The sequence below is a fragment of the Schistocerca nitens genome, unplaced genomic scaffold (genome assembly GCF_023898315.1).
Source record: "Schistocerca nitens isolate TAMUIC-IGC-003100 unplaced genomic scaffold, iqSchNite1.1 HiC_scaffold_189, whole genome shotgun sequence".
In the NCBI taxonomy this organism is placed as follows: domain Eukaryota; kingdom Metazoa; phylum Arthropoda; class Insecta; order Orthoptera; family Acrididae; genus Schistocerca; species Schistocerca nitens.
The window spans coordinates 16,611-31,015 of NW_026045730.1; the positions used below are offsets into that span (position 1 = coordinate 16,611).

The following is a 14,405-nucleotide window of genomic DNA, read 5'->3' on the forward strand; positions in this document are numbered from 1 at the left end:
GCCCGCTCTCTGGTGCGGCGGCATTACGTGTTGATAATGAATTGGTAGTGCCACCCGCAGCCTGCGGAACATGAGTGAAAAATCAAGAGGGCACCGTAATTTCAAACACTGAGTCACAATCGTCACTGCAGCGACAGCAAGGCAAAACTTTAAAAATTGCCGTGACCAGGATTCGAACCTGGGTTATTGCGGCCACAACGCAATGTCCTAACCACTAGACGATCACGGCCACGGAGGCACCGCCGACGGCAGTTCTCGCGACTGCAAGTGGCGATGAACAGCAAAGCTCGGCCCACACACCACTGTGTCTCCCCACAGCTGTGCCAGACGCGGTCTCCATTATATGTATACTGGCAAACGAACGTGTCTGCGCTGTAAGGACACTAAGCAGTGTGGTTAGCTGCATTCAACCCCCGTGGCAATGTCTTGCAGTCCTCCAACTCTGTTGACCACAGGTATGTGCCTCAATAAGAGGTGGACAGACGTCGCATCGCTCTCGCCGTCACTTGTGACCGCGAATCGTACTTAACGTAATTTTCTGCAAGCGTCAGCGGAGCGTCAGTCGAGCTAAGTCGGGCCAAGTCGCATAAGAGGAGCAACAAAATGCGCATTTCCGGTACCGGGAATCGAACCCGGGCCTCCTGGGTGAGAGCCAGGCATCCTAGCCACTAGACCACACCGGATAACGACGCAAGCGCTCCTCCAGCGAACGCAGCAAACAGTACACACGCTACTTGACGACAACGGCCAAAATTTAGCGTTTCCACTTTGTAGAACGGCATGCTCGGGACGCATTTCGTGGAGACGAACGCCAGCAATCGTGACACCAGACTGCGCCTGTGAATCCTGTCGTTGCACCACGCACTGTGCTGCTACGACAATTTAAGAAAGAGACGCTCACGGCTTGCTGCGCTGTTCCCTTCGCGGGTAATCAGTGCTCCTGCTTTCGAGACAGAAAACATTGGCAGCGGTGGGATTCGAACCCACGCCTCCGAAGAGACTGGTGCCTGAAACCAGCGCCTTAGACCGCTCGGCCACGCTACCTACGTGGCACGGCGGTCACAGGAGCTGCGTTCTACCCCACGAGAAAACATCGCAATGGCACAAAAAACGAGAAAAAGCTGGCAGCGGTGGGATTCGAACCCACGCCTCCGAAGAGACTGGTGCCTTAAACCAGCGCCTTAGACCGCTCGGCCACGCTACCTGTGCCCGTGTTCTTCGCTTTTGTAGAAACAGTGCACGACACAGCTTCCTGTTCTGCTGCGACTGGCTGCTCATCCATTGCACCTCAAACAACTGCCATTTTCGAATAGAGATTAACTACACAGGCAGCTGCCCGCTCTCTGGTGCGGCGGCATTACGTGTTGATAATGAATTGGTAGTGCCACCCGCAGCCTGCGGAACATGAGTGAAAAATCAAGAGGGCACCGTAATTTCAAACACTGAGTCACAATCGTCACTGCAGCGACAGCAAGGCAAAACTTTAAAAATTGCCGTGACCAGGATTCGAACCTGGGTTATTGCGGCCACAACGCAATGTCCTAACCACTAGACGATCACGGCCACGGAGGCACCGCCGACGGCAGTTCTCGCGACTGCAAGTGGCGATGAACAGCAAAGCTCGGCCCACACACCACTGTGTCTCCCCACAGCTGTGCCAGACGCGGTCTCCATTATATGTATACTGGCAAACGAACGTGTCTGCGCTGTAAGGACACTAAGCAGTGTGGTTAGCTGCATTCAACCCCCGTGGCAATGTCTTGCAGTCCTCCAACTCTGTTGACCACAGGTATGTGCCTCAATAAGAGGTGGACAGACGTCGCATCGCTCTCGCCGTCACTTGTGACCGCGAATCGTACTTAACGTAATTTTCTGCAAGCGTCAGCGGAGCGTCAGTCGAGCTAAGTCGGGCCAAGTCGCATAAGAGGAGCAACAAAATGCGCATTTCCGGTACCGGGAATCGAACCCGGGCCTCCTGGGTGAGAGCCAGGCATCCTAGCCACTTTTTTTTTTTTTTTTTTTTTTTTTTTTTTTTTTTTTTTTTTTTTTTTTTTTTTTTTGAAAAATGAAGGGGGCACCCGGAATTGAACCGGGGACCTCTCGATCTGCAGTCGAATGCTCTACGACTTTTTTTTTTTTTTTTTTTTTTTTTTATCCATTTTTTTTTTGTTTTTTTGTTTTTTTTTTATTTTTTTTTTTTTTATTTTTTTTTTTAACTCTCGCGTCCCGATGCTTTCAGAGTCAGCTGCTACGAAATAAAAGTATGCCCCAGGTGAGGCTCGAACTCACAACCCCGGCATTGCTCACGGTTACTGCCTTATAAGTACCGTGCGCTAACCAATTTCGCCACTTTTTTTTTTTTTTGTTTTTTTTTTTTGTTTTTTTTTTTTTTTTTTAATTTTTTTAAACAGCATGCATCTTTTGCAGAACTGGAAAAACTCGACCGTGACAGGATTCGAACCTGCAATCTTCGGATCCGAAGTCCGACGCCTTATCCATTTTTTTTATTTTTTTTATTTTTTTTTATTTTTTTTTAGGGCCTCCCATCTCCCCTTCTAGCCCTTCCATTCGCTCTCCTTCAAGCGCCTTCTTCGGCGAGCTTCATTGCTAAAATCAAATGAAACGCTCCTTCGCACGTAAGGAAATCCATACCAAACGTGGTGAGAAAAGTAAATTTCTCCATCCAAATGAACTTGTTCTGTAACGGTGGATGGTGTTTCAAAATGAGTGAACATGTTCTGTTGAAAATTGTGGATAAAGAAAGAAAAGTTAATTGGAAAACTGAAAAACATAGAACTGCTAATTTTTTTTTTTTTCCTTTTTCTTTTTTTTCCTTGCGGATTCAGGCATAGAATGCAAGGCCTTTTCAGGGTTCTGCGAAGGCCTTCACGGCTACCGTAGCGGCCCTGGGGCCCACGAAGTCCCCACCGTACGTCGCCCTTAGCAGCAATCCCCTACTTTGGCATCGCAAACTTCGATATTTTATCAGCGATCCGTCATTGCGTACTTCATCCGATGCCTTGTTTGTCAAACAATATTTTTAGCATGTTACCATACAATGTCTTGTTGTGTCGTTGTCCACATATTTTATAATATTCCAGTAATACATGTTGCTCATAGTCCAGTGCGTCGGGCAGGCCGAGGTTATTAATGACATAATTGACATAGTTCCCCAGTAGCCATAGGGTAACATTATTCTTCTGAATAGGGAAAGCAACGCTTTCGGGGTTGACGAGAATGTCGACAGTAAGGTGTCTGCCGTCGTTCCTATTGATAAACGCCACCTGTTGGCGGACTCTGTCCCAAATGACCTGGTAGCCGTTGCATATGAGACGATGCCGTAGGGTGTCTATCACATTACAACGTGGACACTGATTTGTGTCACTCAATCCTATAGAATGTAATCTTTCATTTGTGGCAACGGTATTATTGACAACCTTGTACCAGGCACCGCGCACATTGGTGGACAGTACTTTATTGTTTATATTCTTCCATATATTTTGCCAATTTCGGGTGGGATATTTTGATTCCATTCTGTTTCGGTTGTCCTTTGTAGTAAGGCAATCCATGATGAAACTACAGTTTCTTTTGGTCCTATCCGCGACAATGCAGTGCAGATAACTAAGTTCTAAATAGTAGAATCTGATGTGCTGCAATTTGTAAGATATTTTACTTACATTAATAGGTGGTTCCATACTCTCCGGTTTAAGGATTTGGAAAAGTTTCGATGATAAATTATTGTGGCGGTCTTCTAAAAGCTGAAGTGTACGCTTGATATAAAGTGCCGTAGTTTTGCGGCGGATATCGGTCAGTCCGAGGCCTCCGTCTCTCGGTTTTAATGTTATAGTACTGGCTGCCACTTTAAATATCTCACCTCTCCAAACATACTTGCAGATGAAGCTCATGATGGTTTTGGATATCGCTTTAGGTATCGGCAGTATTTGACCTACATATACTGCTTTCGAAAGGACAGCGCAGTTGATTAATTGCACCCTTTGGATAATGTTCAAGTCTCTAAGTCGGTTCATTATCAAAGTACCTCGAGTACTATGTAAGACCTTCTTCCAGTTGAATGTCGTTGTTTGCAGGGGGCATCGGTAGAACCTCACACCTAACGCAGTGTGATGGTCTACAGACCTGGCCCATTCGAGGGCAGTGTTCCTGAAGCCATGGAGATTTAGAAAGGAGCTTTTCATATCGTTGATTTGCGCTCCCGTTGCGAAGCAGTAAAGGCGAACAATCTCTCTCAGTCTTACAACGTCGTCATTACTTCTGACGATGACTCCGACGTCGTCGGCGTAAGCGTTGGTAGCGTTACTGACCCCTGAAATTGAGATGCCTTCTAATTCCTTGTTTAATCGTTTCAGCAAAGGTTCTAGTGCTACCACAAATAGCATCATTGATAAAGGACTGCCCTGCGGGACACCATTAGCTATTTCGACATCTTGAGTATAGTGTCCATTTATGAAAATTTTGGTTTTCATGCCTTGCAATAGATTTTTTAAGACAATTAAAAATTCGTCGTTAAAACCTATATACCTCAGAGTGGTAAATAAATATTCATGGTTTACCCTATCAAAGGCTTTAGAAAAGTCGATAAAAACGAGGCCAGCCTTCGTCAATGTCGTTGAGAAGATACTGATTATGTCCCTGTATTCGCAGACTGTTTTAAAAATGTTCCGACCCGGGAGACACGTTTGATGGGGACCAATTACTGTATCAAACACCGGTCGGAGTCTGTTTTTGACTACCCTGGCAATAATCTTATAATCAGAGTTCATTAAGGATATCGGTCTCATTTTGTTGAGCTGTTTGACATCCGAATTGTTTCCCTTAGGAAGTAAAACAGTGACACACTCTTTCATATCGTCAGGTATGTGCCCTCCACTCAAGATTTCGTTGACGACTTGCGTGAATTTATTCCTTATAATATGCCAATATTGGGAATAAAATTCTACGGGTAAACCGTCGGGCCCAGGTGATTTTTTAACAGGTGAGCTTTTAATTTCTTCGAAAATGTCTTCAGACAGGATTTCAACAGTGAGGCTCCTGTTGTGTTCTGCAGTTACTAGTTGTTCCATATCACAGTTTCGGAGCAGTTCCTGTCCATGATCTGGGTTATACTGGTGAGCACTGTACAATTGATGATAATACCTATGAGCCTCGTTTAAAATATCTTTTTGTTGAGTTAAAATACTTTGATCTTCGGAGAGCAATGACTGAATAAAATTTCTTCGACGATTTTTTTCGTGCTGGAGTAGGTGAAAGAGAGAAGCGTGTTCTCCTTCCACTGTGGTTTGAACTCGTGATTTTATTGTCAGTCCTTCCAGCTGTTTGCGTTTAAGACTAAGAAGTTCGGCCTTGACCTGTTTGATACCCGTTCTGACAGCCGCGGACATTGGCATAGCATAAAGGTCACGCAGACAAGTATAATAGAATTCGACAGTGCGCCGAGACCAAAGTGCCCTTTCCCTACTGTAAGAAATTAGAGTAGATCGAAGTTTCTTTTTGGCGCATAAAGTCCACCAATCTATCGTTGACCGGTATTTGTGGCTTTGTCGGAGTGAAAGTTGCCAGGAAGCTTCTAACTGCTCAGTTAGGGCGTTATCTCGAAGCATGGCGGTATTTAATTTCCAAAAAGGACGGCCCCAGTATGTCTTCTGTTTAGGAAGTCCAATGCTGCACCTTAGTGCTAGATGGTCGGAAAAGTAAGTTGGTATTCGTTCGACGCCACTGATTTTGCTGGCTAAATTTGAACTTACGTATATGCGGTCGATCCGACTTTGCGCTTTAGTGCTAAAATATGTGTACTGGACAGACACGGGGTATTTGACCTCCCAAGCGTCCCGCCATTTCATTGTTTTCACAAGACCGTCTAATTCTGGGGAGAAATTGAAATTTGGCGTTTGGTCTTTCCTGTGTAGGACACAATTCCAGTCACCTCCGACTATTACATCAACGGGATTTTCCTTTAGTAAATACACTAGATCATTTTTAAAAAAATTGGCTCTTTCCGTTCGACCACTGCTTCCCGAAGGTACATAAACATTTATAATTGTAACACCGAAAATCTTAAAACTGATTCCCCGCCCCGATTCCAACATGGTGACATCTGTTATTGCAATACCGTCCTTGACCAGGACAGCGGTGCCGCAAGCGCCTTCTGAGGCGACATTGAGAATTGCAGTAAATCCCGGAACATACAAATTCGAAAAACACACTTCTTGAAAAAGCGCAATATCGGTATCGGACTGATATATGAAGTCCCGGAGGGCAGCAATTTTAGTTGCACTCTGGATCTTGTTAATATTAACAGTCATAACGTGATACGTTTGATCCATGAGCAGGCTGTTATTGTTTACTTGACTTGCCGGCGATTAGGCATATGTAGTCCGAATTCACGTGTCATTCGTGGGCTCAAAGTGTAGTCGTGAGCTTGACATGTTGCGGTTAACATGCCATACCATTGTTCGCAGATACATGTGGCATTGTTGTCTCCGTATCGTCTGCCCATTCATAACGACTATTTTGGGTAGATGGTCTACGTTGGGAATTTGGAACGTCCTGATGGTCTGAAAATTCGAGGCCCGGTGCTCCTTCGTCCCGGACATCGTTCTCAGGTGATGTCCGTAGATGCGATGTTATGCTGCCGACCTCAGGTTCCCTCCGGCCATGGTCTTCGATCGGTGTCTGTTCCTGAATGCTCCTCAACCTATCCCGCAGAGCCGGGGCTAAGCTTTCAGCAGCCTGGTGTGCTAACCGCTTTTTGCGACGTTTCCTAGCTTTTCGAGGCGATCTTGACCGCTCTGGAGACGAATCGGGGGACTTTTCGGACGAATGCGGAGACGAAGTCGGCGATGCAAGCCGGTCCTGTGTCCGAGTCGAAGATCCAACGCTGCTCTTTGCACCAGGCGCGGAAGAAGGTTCTACCGCAGTTAGACTCGCCTCTGTCGCAGGGGGCCTGTCAGCCGCGCTGTGGGAAGCAGAACCGTAGTCATTGACTCCTTGTGTCAGTTGGATGGTCGAGTGATCTATGACCATATCTTGCCCAACAATATTCTTAACTGGATCGTCCGTTTCCGCTACTTTCGTGTTGGTCTCGTCCTGTCGTTCGCAATCAGGCGGTTGCAGGGAGGTATCCACAGTAACCGCAGAAGGTTCTGCTCGCGAGCTACGAGAAGGATCGGCACAGTCGTAAGGTACAGGTACCTGACTTTCACTGGTGGTGCGCTGGGGCGCTGTATGGTTAGTCATAGCTACGGATCTACCACTGTCTATATGGCTGAAAACACTCTCGGGATGCTCGCATTGGTCCCCCAGTTCGAAAGATGTCTGCCGAGCTGATCGCAAAGGTGACGTGGCAGCAGCGTACGTCATCGGCAGGTGAACTACAGGCCCTGCACCTGCGGACTCTACACTTGATAATTGAGGAACCCTCCGTCTACTGCACTCAGCACGTACGTGCTCTGTCGAGTTACAAATGGCACAAGTACGAGGCTGTCCATCGTAAATGATCAACGCACGGTATCCTCCAATATTGACAAAGGAAGGGATGTGCTTGAGAAGTTCCATCTTAACCTGGCGAACGCCATTCAAAACGGGAAACATGTGTGGTTCTGACCACAATTCCGCAACATTGGAAATTACTCTGCCATACGCCCCGAGAACACGATTGATTTCGACTACAGGCATTTCAAAAGGAAGCTCAAATACTCTTACTGTTCGGATTCCCATCCCAGCATAGGATACTACGACATCGCTAACTGAGCCGTCTAAGTGATTAAACTTAATAATACCTCCACATTTGTCAACAATTGCGACACATTTAGCAGGGTCAGCCAATTTCACGTATGCCGAGTTAGTCACAAAAGATAAATGAACTCCAACTAAATCATCTTTAGTAATTCCAACTTTGTCTGTGAGCCACAGTTTGATTGCAAAAGCTTTCGGTCGCACGAAATTTCTATCGAAAGCGAATTTAATCGTGTCTTTTCTCATTTTCATCAAATCAATACACAATTAAGTGAAGTAATGCGCTTGCGAGCCGGCCTACCTGGCTCGCAGGAAAACAGCCTTGTTGACACGAAACGTCCGCAGCGGCCGCCACACGTCCGTCTCGCGCCGAAGACGAGGCGCGAATGCCACTAGACCACACCGGATAACGACGCAAGCGCTCCTCCAGCGAACGCAGCAAACAGTACACACGCTACTTGACGACAACGGCCAAAATTTAGCGTTTCCACTTTGTAGAACGGCATGCTCGGGACGCATTTCGTGGAGACGAACGCCAGCAATCGTGACACCAGACTGCGCCTGTGAATCCTGTCGTTGCACCACGCACTGTGCTGCTACGACAATTTAAGAAAGAGACGCTCACGGCTTGCTGCGCTGTTCCCTTCGCGGGTAATCAGTGCTCCTGCTTTCGAGACAGAAAACATTGGCAGCGGTGGGATTCGAACCCACGCCTCCGAAGAGACTGGTGCCTGAAACCAGCGCCTTAGACCGCTCGGCCACGCTACCTACGTGGCACGGCGGTCACAGGAGCTGCGTTCTACCCCACGAGAAAACATCGCAATGGCACAAAAAACGAGAAAAAGCTGGCAGCGGTGGGATTCGAACCCACGCCTCCGAAGAGACTGGTGCCTTAAACCAGCGCCTTAGACCGCTCGGCCACGCTACCTGTGCCCGTGTTCTTCGCTTTTGTAGAAACAGTGCACGACACAGCTTCCTGTTCTGCTGCGACTGGCTGCTCATCCATTGCACCTCAAACAACTGCCATTTTCGAATAGAGATTAACTACACAGGCAGCTGCCCGCTCTCTGGTGCGGCGGCATTACGTGTTGATAATGAATTGGTAGTGCCACCCGCAGCCTGCGGAACATGAGTGAAAAATCAAGAGGGCACCGTAATTTCAAACACTGAGTCACAATCGTCACTGCAGCGACAGCAAGGCAAAACTTTAAAAATTGCCGTGACCAGGATTCGAACCTGGGTTATTGCGGCCACAACGCAATGTCCTAACCACTAGACGATCACGGCCACGGAGGCACCGCCGACGGCAGTTCTCGCGACTGCAAGTGGCGATGAACAGCAAAGCTCGGCCCACACACCACTGTGTCTCCCCACAGCTGTGCCAGACGCGGTCTCCATTATATGTATACTGGCAAACGAACGTGTCTGCGCTGTAAGGACACTAAGCAGTGTGGTTAGCTGCATTCAACCCCCGTGGCAATGTCTTGCAGTCCTCCAACTCTGTTGACCACAGGTATGTGCCTCAATAAGAGGTGGACAGACGTCGCATCGCTCTCGCCGTCACTTGTGACCGCGAATCGTACTTAACGTAATTTTCTGCAAGCGTCAGCGGAGCGTCAGTCGAGCTAAGTCGGGCCAAGTCGCATAAGAGGAGCAACAAAATGCGCATTTCCGGTACCGGGAATCGAACCCGGGCCTCCTGGGTGAGAGCCAGGCATCCTAGCCACTAGACCACACCGGATAACGACGCAAGCGCTCCTCCAGCGAACGCAGCAAACAGTACACACGCTACTTGACGACAACGGCCAAAATTTAGCGTTTCCACTTTGTAGAACGGCATGCTCGGGACGCATTTCGTGGAGACGAACGCCAGCAATCGTGACACCAGACTGCGCCTGTGAATCCTGTCGTTGCACCACGCACTGTGCTGCTACGACAATTTAAGAAAGAGACGCTCACGGCTTGCTGCGCTGTTCCCTTCGCGGGTAATCAGTGCTCCTGCTTTCGAGACAGAAAACATTGGCAGCGGTGGGATTCGAACCCACGCCTCCGAAGAGACTGGTGCCTGAAACCAGCGCCTTAGACCGCTCGGCCACGCTACCTACGTGGCACGGCGGTCACAGGAGCTGCGTTCTACCCCACGAGAAAACATCGCAATGGCACAAAAAACGAGAAAAAGCTGGCAGCGGTGGGATTCGAACCCACGCCTCCGAAGAGACTGGTGCCTTAAACCAGCGCCTTAGACCGCTCGGCCACGCTACCTGTGCCCGTGTTCTTCGCTTTTGTAGAAACAGTGCACGACACAGCTTCCTGTTCTGCTGCGACTGGCTGCTCATCCATTGCACCTCAAACAACTGCCATTTTCGAATAGAGATTAACTACACAGGCAGCTGCCCGCTCTCTGGTGCGGCGGCATTACGTGTTGATAATGAATTGGTAGTGCCACCCGCAGCCTGCGGAACATGAGTGAAAAATCAAGAGGGCACCGTAATTTCAAACACTGAGTCACAATCGTCACTGCAGCGACAGCAAGGCAAAACTTTAAAAATTGCCGTGACCAGGATTCGAACCTGGGTTATTGCGGCCACAACGCAATGTCCTAACCACTAGACGATCACGGCCACGGAGGCACCGCCGACGGCAGTTCTCGCGACTGCAAGTGGCGATGAACAGCAAAGCTCGGCCCACACACCACTGTGTCTCCCCACAGCTGTGCCAGACGCGGTCTCCATTATATGTATACTGGCAAACGAACGTGTCTGCGCTGTAAGGACACTAAGCAGTGTGGTTAGCTGCATTCAACCCCCGTGGCAATGTCTTGCAGTCCTCCAACTCTGTTGACCACAGGTATGTGCCTCAATAAGAGGTGGACAGACGTCGCATCGCTCTCGCCGTCACTTGTGACCGCGAATCGTACTTAACGTAATTTTCTGCAAGCGTCAGCGGAGCGTCAGTCGAGCTAAGTCGGGCCAAGTCGCATAAGAGGAGCAACAAAATGCGCATTTCCGGTACCGGGAATCGAACCCGGGCCTCCTGGGTGAGAGCCAGGCATCCTAGCCACTAGACCACACCGGATAACGACGCAAGCGCTCCTCCAGCGAACGCAGCAAACAGTACACACGCTACTTGACGACAACGGCCAAAATTTAGCGTTTCCACTTTGTAGAACGGCATGCTCGGGACGCATTTCGTGGAGACGAACGCCAGCAATCGTGACACCAGACTGCGCCTGTGAATCCTGTCGTTGCACCACGCACTGTGCTGCTACGACAATTTAAGAAAGAGACGCTCACGGCTTGCTGCGCTGTTCCCTTCGCGGGTAATCAGTGCTCCTGCTTTCGAGACAGAAAACATTGGCAGCGGTGGGATTCGAACCCACGCCTCCGAAGAGACTGGTGCCTGAAACCAGCGCCTTAGACCGCTCGGCCACGCTACCTACGTGGCACGGCGGTCACAGGAGCTGCGTTCTACCCCACGAGAAAACATCGCAATGGCACAAAAAACGAGAAAAAGCTGGCAGCGGTGGGATTCGAACCCACGCCTCCGAAGAGACTGGTGCCTTAAACCAGCGCCTTAGACCGCTCGGCCACGCTACCTGTGCCCGTGTTCTTCGCTTTTGTAGAAACAGTGCACGACACAGCTTCCTGTTCTGCTGCGACTGGCTGCTCATCCATTGCACCTCAAACAACTGCCATTTTCGAATAGAGATTAACTACACAGGCAGCTGCCCGCTCTCTGGTGCGGCGGCATTACGTGTTGATAATGAATTGGTAGTGCCACCCGCAGCCTGCGGAACATGAGTGAAAAATCAAGAGGGCACCGTAATTTCAAACACTGAGTCACAATCGTCACTGCAGCGACAGCAAGGCAAAACTTTAAAAATTGCCGTGACCAGGATTCGAACCTGGGTTATTGCGGCCACAACGCAATGTCCTAACCACTAGACGATCACGGCCACGGAGGCACCGCCGACGGCAGTTCTCGCGACTGCAAGTGGCGATGAACAGCAAAGCTCGGCCCACACACCACTGTGTCTCCCCACAGCTGTGCCAGACGCGGTCTCCATTATATGTATACTGGCAAACGAACGTGTCTGCGCTGTAAGGACACTAAGCAGTGTGGTTAGCTGCATTCAACCCCCGTGGCAATGTCTTGCAGTCCTCCAACTCTGTTGACCACAGGTATGTGCCTCAATAAGAGGTGGACAGACGTCGCATCGCTCTCGCCGTCACTTGTGACCGCGAATCGTACTTAACGTAATTTTCTGCAAGCGTCAGCGGAGCGTCAGTCGAGCTAAGTCGGGCCAAGTCGCATAAGAGGAGCAACAAAATGCGCATTTCCGGTACCGGGAATCGAACCCGGGCCTCCTGGGTGAGAGCCAGGCATCCTAGCCACTAGACCACACCGGATAACGACGCAAGCGCTCCTCCAGCGAACGCAGCAAACAGTACACACGCTACTTGACGACAACGGCCAAAATTTAGCGTTTCCACTTTGTAGAACGGCATGCTCGGGACGCATTTCGTGGAGACGAACGCCAGCAATCGTGACACCAGACTGCGCCTGTGAATCCTGTCGTTGCACCACGCACTGTGCTGCTACGACAATTTAAGAAAGAGACGCTCACGGCTTGCTGCGCTGTTCCCTTCGCGGGTAATCAGTGCTCCTGCTTTCGAGACAGAAAACATTGGCAGCGGTGGGATTCGAACCCACGCCTCCGAAGAGACTGGTGCCTGAAACCAGCGCCTTAGACCGCTCGGCCACGCTACCTACGTGGCACGGCGGTCACAGGAGCTGCGTTCTACCCCACGAGAAAACATCGCAATGGCACAAAAAACGAGAAAAAGCTGGCAGCGGTGGGATTCGAACCCACGCCTCCGAAGAGACTGGTGCCTTAAACCAGCGCCTTAGACCGCTCGGCCACGCTACCTGTGCCCGTGTTCTTCGCTTTTGTAGAAACAGTGCACGACACAGCTTCCTGTTCTGCTGCGACTGGCTGCTCATCCATTGCACCTCAAACAACTGCCATTTTCGAATAGAGATTAACTACACAGGCAGCTGCCCGCTCTCTGGTGCGGCGGCATTACGTGTTGATAATGAATTGGTAGTGCCACCCGCAGCCTGCGGAACATGAGTGAAAAATCAAGAGGGCACCGTAATTTCAAACACTGAGTCACAATCGTCACTGCAGCGACAGCAAGGCAAAACTTTAAAAATTGCCGTGACCAGGATTCGAACCTGGGTTATTGCGGCCACAACGCAATGTCCTAACCACTAGACGATCACGGCCACGGAGGCACCGCCGACGGCAGTTCTCGCGACTGCAAGTGGCGATGAACAGCAAAGCTCGGCCCACACACCACTGTGTCTCCCCACAGCTGTGCCAGACGCGGTCTCCATTATATGTATACTGGCAAACGAACGTGTCTGCGCTGTAAGGACACTAAGCAGTGTGGTTAGCTGCATTCAACCCCCGTGGCAATGTCTTGCAGTCCTCCAACTCTGTTGACCACAGGTATGTGCCTCAATAAGAGGTGGACAGACGTCGCATCGCTCTCGCCGTCACTTGTGACCGCGAATCGTACTTAACGTAATTTTCTGCAAGCGTCAGCGGAGCGTCAGTCGAGCTAAGTCGGGCCAAGTCGCATAAGAGGAGCAACAAAATGCGCATTTCCGGTACCGGGAATCGAACCCGGGCCTCCCGGGTGAGAGCCAGGCATCCTAGCCACTAGACCACACCGGATAACGACGCAAGCGCTCCTCCAGCGAACGCAGCAAACAGTACACACGCTACTTGACGACAACGGCCAAAATTTAGCGTTTCCACTTTGTAGAACGGCATGCTCGGGACGCATTTCGTGGAGACGAACGCCAGCAATCGTGACACCAGACTGCGCCTGTGAATCCTGTCGTTGCACCACGCACTGTGCTGCTACGACAATTTAAGAAAGAGACGCTCACGGCTTGCTGCGCTGTTCCCTTCGCGGGTAATCAGTGCTCCTGCTTTCGAGACAGAAAACATTGGCAGCGGTGGGATTCGAACCCACGCCTCCGAAGAGACTGGTGCCTGAAACCAGCGCCTTAGACCGCTCGGCCACGCTACCTACGTGGCACGGCGGTCACAGGAGCTGCGTTCTACCCCACGAGAAAACATCGCAATGGCACAAAAAACGAGAAAAAGCTGGCAGCTGTGGGATTCGAACCCACGCCTCCGAAGAGACTGGTGCCTTAAACCAGCGCCTTAGACCGCTCGGCCACGCTACCTGTGCCCGTGTTCTTCGCTTTTGTAGAAACAGTGCACGACACAGCTTCCTGTTCTGCTGCGACTGGCTGCTCATCCATTGCACCTCAAACAACTGCCATTTTCGAATAGAGATTAACTACACAGGCAGCTGCCCGCTCTCTGGTGCGGCGGCATTACGTGTTGATAATGAATTGGTAGTGCCACCCGCAGCCTGCGGAACATGAGTGAAAAATCAAGAGGGCACCGTAATTTCAAACACTGAGTCACAATCGTCACTGCAGCGACAGCAAGGCAAAACTTTAAAAATTGCCGTGACCAGGATTCGAACCTGGGTTATTGCGGCCACAACGCAATGTCCTAACCACTAGACGATCACGGCCACGGAGGCACCGCCGACGGCAGTTCTCGC

General features: G+C 50.0%; 24 non-coding genes across 24 annotated transcripts; all 24 read right to left on the reverse strand.

Annotated features, from left to right (window-relative positions):
- Positions 1-157: 157 nt before the first annotated feature.
- Trnah-gug (transfer RNA histidin (anticodon GUG)) lies at positions 158-229 on the reverse strand. Its single transcript has one exon. It is a non-coding gene; the product is annotated as a tRNA-His (tRNA).
- Positions 230-611: 382 nt separating this feature from the next.
- Positions 612-683, reverse strand: Trnae-cuc (transfer RNA glutamic acid (anticodon CUC)). Its single transcript has one exon. It is a non-coding gene; the product is annotated as a tRNA-Glu (tRNA).
- A 279-nt stretch (positions 684-962) lies between these two features.
- On the reverse strand, positions 963-1,044 carry Trnal-cag (transfer RNA leucine (anticodon CAG)). The gene has a single exon. It is a non-coding gene; the product is annotated as a tRNA-Leu (tRNA).
- Positions 1,045-1,122: 78 nt separating this feature from the next.
- Positions 1,123-1,204, reverse strand: Trnal-aag (transfer RNA leucine (anticodon AAG)). Its single transcript has one exon. It is a non-coding gene; the product is annotated as a tRNA-Leu (tRNA).
- A 287-nt stretch (positions 1,205-1,491) lies between these two features.
- On the reverse strand, positions 1,492-1,563 carry Trnah-gug (transfer RNA histidin (anticodon GUG)). Its single transcript has one exon. It is a non-coding gene; the product is annotated as a tRNA-His (tRNA).
- A 6,875-nt stretch (positions 1,564-8,438) lies between these two features.
- Trnal-cag (transfer RNA leucine (anticodon CAG)) lies at positions 8,439-8,520 on the reverse strand. Its single transcript has one exon. It is a non-coding gene; the product is annotated as a tRNA-Leu (tRNA).
- A 78-nt stretch (positions 8,521-8,598) lies between these two features.
- Trnal-aag (transfer RNA leucine (anticodon AAG)) lies at positions 8,599-8,680 on the reverse strand. The gene has a single exon. It is a non-coding gene; the product is annotated as a tRNA-Leu (tRNA).
- A 287-nt stretch (positions 8,681-8,967) lies between these two features.
- Positions 8,968-9,039, reverse strand: Trnah-gug (transfer RNA histidin (anticodon GUG)). The gene has a single exon. It is a non-coding gene; the product is annotated as a tRNA-His (tRNA).
- Positions 9,040-9,421: 382 nt separating this feature from the next.
- Positions 9,422-9,493, reverse strand: Trnae-cuc (transfer RNA glutamic acid (anticodon CUC)). Its single transcript has one exon. It is a non-coding gene; the product is annotated as a tRNA-Glu (tRNA).
- Positions 9,494-9,772: 279 nt separating this feature from the next.
- On the reverse strand, positions 9,773-9,854 carry Trnal-cag (transfer RNA leucine (anticodon CAG)). The gene has a single exon. It is a non-coding gene; the product is annotated as a tRNA-Leu (tRNA).
- Positions 9,855-9,932: 78 nt separating this feature from the next.
- Trnal-aag (transfer RNA leucine (anticodon AAG)) lies at positions 9,933-10,014 on the reverse strand. The gene has a single exon. It is a non-coding gene; the product is annotated as a tRNA-Leu (tRNA).
- Positions 10,015-10,301: 287 nt separating this feature from the next.
- Trnah-gug (transfer RNA histidin (anticodon GUG)) lies at positions 10,302-10,373 on the reverse strand. The gene has a single exon. It is a non-coding gene; the product is annotated as a tRNA-His (tRNA).
- Positions 10,374-10,755: 382 nt separating this feature from the next.
- On the reverse strand, positions 10,756-10,827 carry Trnae-cuc (transfer RNA glutamic acid (anticodon CUC)). Its single transcript has one exon. It is a non-coding gene; the product is annotated as a tRNA-Glu (tRNA).
- Positions 10,828-11,106: 279 nt separating this feature from the next.
- Trnal-cag (transfer RNA leucine (anticodon CAG)) lies at positions 11,107-11,188 on the reverse strand. Its single transcript has one exon. It is a non-coding gene; the product is annotated as a tRNA-Leu (tRNA).
- Positions 11,189-11,266: 78 nt separating this feature from the next.
- Positions 11,267-11,348, reverse strand: Trnal-aag (transfer RNA leucine (anticodon AAG)). Its single transcript has one exon. It is a non-coding gene; the product is annotated as a tRNA-Leu (tRNA).
- Positions 11,349-11,635: 287 nt separating this feature from the next.
- Positions 11,636-11,707, reverse strand: Trnah-gug (transfer RNA histidin (anticodon GUG)). Its single transcript has one exon. It is a non-coding gene; the product is annotated as a tRNA-His (tRNA).
- A 382-nt stretch (positions 11,708-12,089) lies between these two features.
- Trnae-cuc (transfer RNA glutamic acid (anticodon CUC)) lies at positions 12,090-12,161 on the reverse strand. The gene has a single exon. It is a non-coding gene; the product is annotated as a tRNA-Glu (tRNA).
- A 279-nt stretch (positions 12,162-12,440) lies between these two features.
- Positions 12,441-12,522, reverse strand: Trnal-cag (transfer RNA leucine (anticodon CAG)). Its single transcript has one exon. It is a non-coding gene; the product is annotated as a tRNA-Leu (tRNA).
- Positions 12,523-12,600: 78 nt separating this feature from the next.
- Trnal-aag (transfer RNA leucine (anticodon AAG)) lies at positions 12,601-12,682 on the reverse strand. Its single transcript has one exon. It is a non-coding gene; the product is annotated as a tRNA-Leu (tRNA).
- A 287-nt stretch (positions 12,683-12,969) lies between these two features.
- Trnah-gug (transfer RNA histidin (anticodon GUG)) lies at positions 12,970-13,041 on the reverse strand. Its single transcript has one exon. It is a non-coding gene; the product is annotated as a tRNA-His (tRNA).
- Positions 13,042-13,423: 382 nt separating this feature from the next.
- Positions 13,424-13,495, reverse strand: Trnae-cuc (transfer RNA glutamic acid (anticodon CUC)). Its single transcript has one exon. It is a non-coding gene; the product is annotated as a tRNA-Glu (tRNA).
- Positions 13,496-13,774: 279 nt separating this feature from the next.
- Positions 13,775-13,856, reverse strand: Trnal-cag (transfer RNA leucine (anticodon CAG)). Its single transcript has one exon. It is a non-coding gene; the product is annotated as a tRNA-Leu (tRNA).
- A 78-nt stretch (positions 13,857-13,934) lies between these two features.
- Positions 13,935-14,016, reverse strand: Trnal-aag (transfer RNA leucine (anticodon AAG)). The gene has a single exon. It is a non-coding gene; the product is annotated as a tRNA-Leu (tRNA).
- A 287-nt stretch (positions 14,017-14,303) lies between these two features.
- Positions 14,304-14,375, reverse strand: Trnah-gug (transfer RNA histidin (anticodon GUG)). Its single transcript has one exon. It is a non-coding gene; the product is annotated as a tRNA-His (tRNA).
- Positions 14,376-14,405: the final 30 nt, after the last annotated feature.